Source organism: Otolemur garnettii, unplaced genomic scaffold (assembly GCF_000181295.1).
Source record: "Otolemur garnettii isolate 467f Iridium unplaced genomic scaffold, OtoGar3 scaffold00070, whole genome shotgun sequence".
Taxonomy (NCBI): Eukaryota; Metazoa; Chordata; class Mammalia; order Primates; family Galagidae; genus Otolemur; species Otolemur garnettii.
This window is the reverse complement of record NW_003852465.1, coordinates 7,633,612-7,644,120: the sequence shown is the minus strand read 5'-3', so window position 1 is coordinate 7,644,120 and position 10,509 is coordinate 7,633,612.

The following is a 10,509-nucleotide window of genomic DNA, read 5'->3' as shown; positions in this document are numbered from 1 at the left end:
TCTTTGAGAACAGGCCTCCCCAATTAAAACTTCAGATTAGTTTTCTTGATTGAAATTAAATAACATTGGTACAGAAGGTCTTGTAGCAGCCTCTCCGAGATTTAGAAGATCAGAGGCAGAGGTGGAGAGTGGCTGTTAGGGTTTAAATTGTGGTTGCAACCTCCGAGTACATAATTGGGCATTTAACAAAGCAAATTACGGCAATGTCTCCCATTGCAGTTTGTCTCACCTAGGTACAAATTTATATAATTAACCCTTTTTAACTTTTCAAAATGAAAAATGATGGCTGCCTCAGGGGCTCTTGCAAAAAAGGCAACACATTTTTATACATTCAGTCTGAAGAGGGTCAATCTGACATTCAATTCATGATTCTGCTGCATTTGAAGGACCCTCCCCATTTTCTGTTTTTTTTTTTTTTTCCTTTTTTCTTTATTTTTTTAAATGGTGTTAAGAGCAATATGGGATATCGGCCCTTGCAGTCCATTTGAAGCGTAAACTCCATGTTATATGGCCTCACTACCCCAGGGAATTTTCTGTGGCCGCATTCCACTGTCTTCAGGAGTAACCTAGCATTTCCCCCTCCCCCAACTGTCCCTCTTCACCTGGGGGACTCCCATATAACACGGGGCCTCTGCCATATCCCAGCTGGCTGTGCTCACTGGTGTTTTTCCTGTCTGCTGTTTGATATCCCCCCACTGCCAGCCACCCCCATTTGAGGTGAGGACACTGGTGTCCATGCCTGAGGTGCCACATCTTCAGGGTCTGAGTGTGATGACAGGTTTAGTGCACAGGTGGAGAAAGGTCCTCTCTCTGGCTCCCTGCTACCCTTGGTCACACGGCCCAGCCCCTAGGGAGATCTGCACTTCCAGAGTCCTTTCTATTCTCCCAGCTTTTGACCTCCCCCCTTGTCCAGGACCTTAAAGTCTCCCGTGCAAATAGATCTGTCAATATTTGGTGCTCTTTCCTTTGCCAGAGTCTCAAATTGGAGATGTTACCTCAGTTCCTAGTTGCCACCCCCGCCCCACCTCCAGGCTGGGCTGAGGCATCAGCTGGGGCACGGCTGCTGCAGTCCTCACCTTCCCTCCCTCCTTGGACGCACTCTTTCCAACCATGGGGCTCAAAGCAGAAGCCTCCAGGTACATCAAAGGGTTTGTAGGAGTTTACCCTGGGGAGAGGGGGACCACAGTGAGGATGGGGTGAGTGTGCACACTAGTGTCAGCCACACACTCTCTCACATAAACGGCTCCCTCCTGTTGCTCCCGTGATAAACCCTGACCACCTCAGCCTCCACGCTCACTGCGATTCCCTTCAGGGCACCGCTGAGGTAGGCCCTTCCTGCCAGCCCATCCAGGGCTTGGAGTTAGTCATCCTTGGTGAGTTTCCTCACTTGCTCCCAGACGAGTATTTGTGTTTCTCCGGCATCTTGGAACTGGGTAGCTTCCCTTGTCCCCTCCATGGCCAGCATAGCCAGGCTGCAACCTTAGCCTAAATAGCTCACGCCTGTTGTCAGTCACGACTTTGCAGCTGATACCCCTGGGACTGCTCAGCTCATACCAAAGGGATTGGTCCTTTTGTTTTTCTTTCCCCTGCTTTTTCTTCACTCAGCCACAATTGTATCTTCTTGCTATCCACATTGGTGATAGCTTTGAATTTTCTTTTTTTAAAGGCTCTGTCACCCTAGCTCTGTCACCCTGGCTCTGTCACCCTAGCTAGAGTGCAGTGGCATCATCATAGCTCACTACAACCTCAAACTCCTGGGTGGGAGTGATTCTCCTGCCTCAGCCTCCTGAGTAGCTGGGACTACAGGTGTGCACCACAATACCTGCTTCATTTTTCTATTTTTTTTTTTTTGTAGAGAAAGGGTTTTGTTCTTGTTCAGGCTAGTCTTGAACTCCTGACTTCAAGCAATCCTTCTGCCTCAGCCTCCCAGATTGCCAGGGTTACAGGCATGGCTTTGACTTTTGTTTTGGAGACCATGTCTTACTTTGTCATCCTTGGTAGAGTGCTGTGGCATCATAGCTCACAGCAACCTCAAACTCTTGGGCTCAGGAAATTCTCTTGCCTCTCCCAAGTAGCTGGGACTACAGACGCCTGTCCCAGCTCTCCGCTATTTTTAGAGATGAGGTCTCGCTCTGGCTCAGGCTGGTCTCTAACCTGTTATGTTAACTCAGGCAATCCAACGGCCTCGGCCTCCCAGAGTGCTAGGATTATAGGTGTGAGCCACCGCACCTGGCAGGAACACTTTAATTATTAAAGAACAACAACAACAACAAGTTAAATCTCAGGTGTGCAAAAGTGTATATAAATTATTTTTTTATCCTTTTATAAAATTGTCACATTCATTCAAATTAGTCAAGGCTTTGAGAAGGTAAATGCTGGAGAAGATGGGGCTGTAAGAGCCAAGGGAGGGAGGGACATTGACACAGGGTGGCACTTGCCAGCGGCCGGCCGAGCACACAGAGGAGGTCGGAGTCTGGATGGTACTTGGAGTAAACTTGGGTTAAAGCGCTCCCTTGGGTCCCTATAACATGTACAGAGCTTGTCTGGCCTGCTGGTCATCATGCAGGTACTTTCTCATATATATTTATTTTAATTTGTCTCTATAAGAACACTCATCACTGTATCCACTGTTTTCCATAGAAGGTTTCCTCAGCTTTTTCAAACATAGGAAAAACCTGAGAAGTATTTGTGAGGTGCTTATGATCATTTAAAAAAAAAGATCTAAAATCTTTCCTTTTAGATTCATACTTAAACAATGGATGGAGATGCTATCTCTTACTCGGACATTACAATTTTTCTCTGGCACCTCAGAGATTAAATACTCAGCCTCAAATCTGTGATTGTTATCTGCTTTGGCAGGATGGCTCAAACGCTATTATAAATATCATACACATCCTGTTTTTTCACTGTACTATGTTCAAGGGAAAAGAAAAAAATAGGTGTTATATACAAAGCTAAAGAGATAATAAATGCTTTAGAACTTCCCGAAGTTTGCTCTAAGTTGTGTATTAACTCTGGGGGGAACCTACTACTTTTCTGGTTGTTGGTTTTTTCCTCTACTACCTGCTGTACCATCTACCATCTAATTTAATGCCTGCAGAGTCCTTCTGGGACACTTGCTCTGTCTCCGGTGTGGTGTCCCTGAGTCAGAAATAGAAAGGAAACCTGAGTATCCTCTCACTTCACTCTCCCAGTTCTTTTCCTTCTCATTATTGCCCTGTCTTCCCTATTGCCTCTTTCAACAATTTTCACCCCCAAAACTGCCCCCATAAACGCACAAATACATTTTGGTACCTTCTCAGCATTGTCTGTTTCAAAATGGTTTCTCCTTGTAACCTTTTGAGACAGTTTTATTCTGTTGCCCAGGCTAGAGTGCCACGGCATCATCATTGCTCACTGCAACTGCAAACTCCTGGGCTCAAGTGATCCTTCTGCTTCAGCCTTCTGAGTAGAGGGACTACAGGTGCATGCCACAATGCCCAGCTTATTTATTTATGTATTTATTTGTACAGACAGAGTCTTACTTTATCACCCTCGGTAGAGTGCCGTGGCCTCACACAGCTTACAGCAACCTCCAACTCCTGGGCTTAGGTGATTCTCTGACCTTAGCCTCACGAGTAGCTGGGACTATAGGCGCCCACCACAACACCTGGCTATTTTTTTGTTGCAGTTTGGCCAGGGCCGAGTTTGAACCCACCACCCTCAGTATATGGGGCCAGCGCCCTACCCACTGAGCAATTTTTTTTTAATCTTTTTGCTAGAGATGTGGTCTTGTTCTTGCTCGGGCTGGTCTCAAACTCCTGAGCTCAAGCCATCCTTATAGGCTGTGAGTCCTTGTTACTTTTTAACCCTTCTCCACTCCCCCAGAAACATGTGGTTCTTCCAGGCAGCTGATCTGAGCCCTGATCTCAGGAGACAGCTACTCAACACCCCCAGGAAAGGGAGGATGGAGGTGCAGTCCTGTGCCAGTCCTCACCTTTCACAGACACCCTCCCCTAATGAGCACTCCACTGGAAGGCACTGCTACCCCCATTTTACAGGACTGGGGACAGAGTTCGCCCAAGTTCACAAAGCCAGGAAACACAGCCATGAGATTTATACCCAGGTCAAAAGTTCTTGCTCTTTCGCTATGAACCACAAAGTTCCTGCTATCTCGCCCTGCCCCTATCACATTCAAGATCAAACTTAAAATGTATCAGTCTAGCACTCATGGAGTTCTTTCATCAGGATCACACTTTATTCAACCAGTTTTATATGCTGCGACTCCCAGAAACTCCCTTTAGGATAATCACCATGCACCTTTCTGTATTTTAATTCTTTTTTTTTTTTTTTAATTGAGACAGAGTCTTACTTTGTCACCCTCGGTAGAGTGCTGTAGCATCATAGCTCACAGTAATCACTTGAGTCTTTTGCCTCAGCCTCCCTTATAGCTGGGACTACAGGCACCTGCCACAATGCCTGGCTATTTTTTTGTTTTTGTTGTTGTTGTTGTTTGTTTAGCAGGCCCCGGCTAGGTTTGAACCCACCAGTCCCAGAGCATGTGGCCAGCACCCTAACAACTGCGCTATGGGTGCCCAGCCCATTTTATGTCTTAAGATAAATTAAGTACTACCTACTTGCCTGGAATGCCCTTCCCTTTCCCAGTCCTAAGTCCACCCATTCTTCAAGGTGCTCCCTGCCACCTTCCACAGGACTTTCTGACTCCTCTGGTTTTAGCTTTCCTCCTCCTGAGAGCTGGACTTTGGGGAGAGAGTGCTCTGAGAGCCTTCCCCACCATGCCAGCCCGGCTGTTGCTCCTCCTCCCAAGCTGAGCCTGGAGGATCAGAGCATAGCTTTGATCTGAGCTATGTCAAAGGGAGGAATCTGGCAGCTGATTCAGAACTTCTGGCCTCTAGTTTGAATCAGAGCCTGGAGACCAGCTGCAGAGAGCCCTGAGACCAGTGGGATTGGCTCAGAAGAGACCTGGAGGCCTCGGCCGGGGAGGGGAAACAGAGTAGCACACGTAGGTGTTCCTGGGAAGCTGGCTGGTCTCCTTAGTTCTAAGACTAGCTAAACAACCTGCTCTATCCTTTGGCCTTTGCAGTTAAGGAGACTGCCAGGATGGAGAGAAGCTTCCTCCGGGTGCTCTGGAAAGGATCCTGCACACTGCTGAACTTGCTGGACACCGCCTGTCTACCTGGTAGAACCAGCTAGCTCTTACCACTGGCTGGAGCAGTGGTTCTCAACCTTCCTAACACCATGACCCTTTAATACAGTTCCTCATGTTGTGGTGACCCCCAACCATAAAATTATTTTCGTTGCTACTTCATTGAAGGCACAGAGGCTGGTGGGTTCAAACCTGGATCAGGCCAGCCAAAAAAAAAAAAAAGAAGCCAGGCATTGTGGGGCACCTAAATCCCAGCTACTTGGGAGGCTAAGGCAAGAGAATTGCTTAAGCCCAAGAGTTTGAGATTGCTGAGAGCTGTGACGCCATAGCACTCTTCCGAGGGTGACATAGTGAGACTCTGTCCGAAAACAAACAAACAAACAAAATAAAAACAAAGCCTGCCGGTGGCTGTGATGCATATGACAGTTTGAGTAGCTGTGCTACTGGAAGCACAGTCCAGGGAGCAGCAGCATTGACATCACCTATTAGGACTTGCTAGAGATGCAAACAAACATTCAGACCACACTCCAGGTCTTCTGAGTTTGAAGCTAGAGTTTAAAAAGATCCCCAGGTAATCTACATACACAGTAAAGTTTGAGAAGCACTAATCTAGGGAATGAAGGCCCTGAAGCTATCAAGTGCCTGGAAGGAGGATAAAATAACATAATCTTCACAGCAAGAGCTCCTAGCAAGATAGAATGGCTGGAGGGGCATAAGCTTAAACTGGAAAACAATAAAAATGAAGTCAAGGGCATCACTTATAACACTTAAAAAAAAAAACAGATTAAAACCAAAACAACAGGGCAGCACCTGTGGCTCTGTGGGTAGGGTGCCAGCCCCATATACAGAGGGTGGAGGGTTCAAACCTGACCCGGCCAAACTGCAACAAGAAAATAGCTGGGCGTTGTGCCAAGCACCTGTAGTCCCAGCTACTCGGGAGGCTGAGGCAAGAGAATTGCCTAAGCCCAAGATCTGGAGGTTGCTGTGAGCTATGATAGCACAGCACTCTACCGAGGGCGACAAAGTGAGACTCTGTCTCTAAAAATAAAAAAAAGAAAGAAAAGAATAAAGCCAAAACAACAAAAAAGCTGAACAATAACCAAAAGCCACCTATGATTTTTATTTTTATTTATTTATTTTTGAGTCACAGTCTATGTCACCCTTGGTAGAGTGTTGTGACATTACAGCCCACAGCAACCTCAAACTCTTAGACTAAAGTGATTCTTTTGCCTCAGCCTCCCAAGTAGCTGGGACTACAGGTGCCCACCACAATGCCTGGCTATGTTTGTTGTTGTTGTTATTGTTGTCATTGTTGTTTTGGCAGGCCCAGGCTAATTTTGAACCTGCCAGCCCAGGTGAATGTGGCTGGCGCCCTAGCCGCTGAGCTACAGGTGCTGAGCCACCACCTATGATTTTTAAACTAAACAAGCGTGCAGGCAAATTGAAGAGGATGATTATGGTATGGTTCAAATGAGTGGCATGGAGGATCAATTGAAAGAAGCATTTCAAAATAATGAACAAAAATTCAAAGAGGTAGAAGTTATGAGCAAAAAGATACGGGACTTGGAAGACAGATCCAAGAGACTGACATGTAAATATTAGAAAAACAGATTGAGGAGGGGTGAAGTTAATTACAAATTAGAGTTCTCTGAGTCAGCAGGAGGAGATACACTACCAAGCTCCACACACTTAGACATATTCTAGAAGGATTTCTGAACTCTAAGGATAAGGAAAAATCTTACAAATTTAGAGACAGCAAATATATATATATATGTGTGTGTGTGCATATGTGTATATATAATACATATGAAGACTAAGAAGGAGAAGCAGCATCAGCAGACTAAGACTCTGTCACCTACAACTCAGGAACCTAATAAAAATTAATAATATCAGAAAGTAAAACTGCAACCCAAGAATTTTATATGTAGGGGCAAGATATTATTATTCATTTGTTAGAAGGAAAAGAATATATTTGTGGCCATGCAGGAATTCAGTCAAAAGATATCCTCCTATTGCATCAGGAAAATCAAATTCAAGTAGAAAACGAAGAGGAAATTGCAGTAAGTATAGCTAAATGCAAAGAGATGCCAATAGAGTGGGAGTCCATGATACAATAGTTAAACAAGTCGTCTCCAACCAGAGCAATTTACTGCAAGGAAAATCTAACAATGGCCGGATCCCAAAGTATTATGCCATAGCATCAAAGCAGGGGCATCTGGAAGTAAAATGGACTAAAGGTAACCTGGCAGGAAGAATGAAGAACGGGGATGGTGAGAAAAGAGTGATTTGCTTGCGAGGAAATAGTATGTGGATTTCACATGAAAGTCCAGAAGCTTGTGTGTGATGAAAAAGAAAAGGTAATTACAGGCGGTGCCTGTGGCTCAGTGGGTGGGGCGCTGGCCCCATATACTGAGGGTGGCAGGTTCAAACCCGGCCCCCACCCAACTGCAACCAAAAAAATCTCCAGGCATTGTGGCGGGCGCCTGTAGTCCCAGGTACTCGGGAGGCTGAGGCAAGAGAATCGCTTAAGCCCAGGAGTTAGAGGTTGCTGTGAGCTGTGTGACGTCAGGGCACTCTACAAAAAAAAAAAAAAAGAAAGAAAGACAGAAAGAAGAGGTAAGTATACCAGTGGAGTGGAAGAGTTCAGTAGAACGTCCACTGACCGGAAGACTGGGGAATGCAGTGCAGCTTCAGCAAACCGGCAAAAATAAAGAATAAAGAGGAAACACGAAGTAAGGGAAGAGTAAACATTCAATAAGACAGAAGGAAAAAAATAGTTGTTTTATATGTATAATACGAATGGGCTAAACTTTTCTGTTGTAAAACAGAGATTGACAAGATGACAAGTGACCCAGTAATAAAGTAACTTTTTTTTTTAATGTTTTAAATAAAGTGAATTTTAAATAAGACTAAAAAATGAAGGGATGGGGTGACACCTGTGGCTCAAAGGAGTAGGGCGCTGGCCCCATATACCAGAGGTGGTGGGTTCAAACCCGGCCGGCCCTGGCAAAAAAATTGCAAAAAAAAAAAATGAAGGGATGAACAAAAAGATCTTGCAAACAACGAGAAAGCAGCAATTAATACCAATACCAGATAAAGAAGACTTTAAGTTTAAAAGCACCAATGAAATAAAGATAAGTTATCATATAATGATGAGAAGTACAATTTACATAAAAGACACATCAATCATTACCTCGCATGCATTAGATAATATAGCAGCTAACTATATGGAGAGAAGCATTAGAGACACAAGGAGAACTTCATTCAAAATATAATTACAACTAATATCTTAATGTATTTCTTTCCGGATCACCCAGATCCAGTGGGGCAAAGACTTAGCAGGAAAGACAACTAGAAATGAAATAGTAAAACTCCTGAAATGAGGGGGTTCAGGATATACTACCTGAAAATATGGTGCCTTGGCACCTCGAATGTTTTAAGCTGACGGGAATTGAGAAATGGCAGGTACAAGAAAGACTCCCTGACCTTTCCTTCTCCCCTGAAACAAGACACAAAATCATCATGTGAGAGGTACCTTCCCTATCCCTGGAGAGAAGGAACATCGTTATAGCCACAGATGGGAATAAGGCCTTGCTAAGTTTCCTCCGGGTTACCACCCTCAGCTCAAATTCCTTCTATCCTATCATATTTGTCTCCCACTTTCTGTGAAACACTCACGTTTAGCTGTTTATATTTGATATAAGTTTTGCATGACACAGTTCTGTTGTTTCCCAGGAACACTGGCCTTGAAGCATTCTAGGAGTGTGGGGAGGGGTTGCTGTGATCATGCTGTTTGGTTTCTGACCTGCTTTCTCTCACTAGGGAAAGAATCACCTTGATTCATGGGTTCCAGCCAATGAACCTAAGATGGGTAGATGAAAAAATAATTTTTTAGAACCCGTAGATAAGTTAATCCTTTTGATAAAGGAGATGCTATTATCATTGTTGTTATTGGGAAGGAATCCTCACAAGCCTGACAAGAGTACAGCCATTTTGGCAGGACAGCTAGTGAGAGAAAGCAGGTCAGAAACCAAATAGCATGATCACAGCAACCCCTAGTCTTCATCTCTGCTTCTGTGTCATGTAAAACTCATGTCAAATATATCTGTATTCTTTTTTCTTGTTAATCTGTCTTTTGTTATGGGGCCCAGCAAACAGGTGTAGGAGGAGAGAATAATTTTCCTCCTCTTCAATATTAAACCATGTATTCTTTTTGTAGAAAGTATTGAGTATAAAATATTCATATTTTTTGCATGTTCATAGAACCTTTATGACATTGGGAACATTTAGTCATATTCTTGATTATTTAAAAAAAAACTTAACTTTTTTTATATGGGGGCAGGGTCTCATTATGTTACTCAGGCTAGTATTGAATTCCTAAACTCCTGGGCATCCCACCTCAGCTTCTCAAGTAGCTAGTCAACTGCCATAGAAGAGACCAGAAGCTTAAAAAACCTACTATTAAGACTTAGCACCCATAGCTCAGTGGCTAGGTCACCAGCCACATACAGTGGAGCTGGCGGGTTCAAACCCAGCCCGGGCCTGCCAAACAACGACAACTACAACCAAAACATATCTGGGTGTTGTGGCAGGCACCTGTAAGTCTCAGCTACTTGGGAGGCTGAGGCAAGAGAATTGCTTAAGCCTAAGAGTTTAAGGTTGCTATGAGCTGTGATGTCACAGCACTCAACTGAGGGCGACATAGTGAGACTCTGTCTCAAAAAAAAAACAAAAAACAAACAAAAAAACACACAAAAAACCCCCTACAATTAAAAACAAAGAAACCCTACTATTATATTTTTAAAAATCACCAGGACCAGACCAATTCAGAGTTGAGTTGTAGCTGATCTTTAAAAACAGTTGATTCAAATGTAACTTAAACCTTTCCAGAATACAGAAAAAGACATACTTGCCTCCCTTTATGTTCTTCATCAGTTTTTCTTTTTTCAATGTTCCTTCCCCCCTCTACCTCACCCAAACACATTTGGCACAGTTAGCTGTCTGCACAACTTGCTGGTTTCAACATTACTTCTCCTACCCCACTCTCCAACCACCTTCCCTCATCAAAATCTCTGTTGCCTCTGGCAGCTGGTGTAGCCGTTGTAGAAACGGGTGAGGTTCTCCCCAGAGGGACTCCTTTAAACTAGAAGGCCGTTTTCTGGGCCTGGAGAACACTGACTCACTCTTCTGGGTTCTGCTGCTGGTAGAGGAAATAGAAACTTTACAGACACCATGGGGATTCCCCTCTCACTTAAGGTATCTTGGCTTCTACTAACAGAATACCGACTCAAAATGTCATACATGGTAAGAGAATTCGTTGTCTTAAGTAACTTTAAGTAAGGGCAGCTTCAGGGTCAATAGAC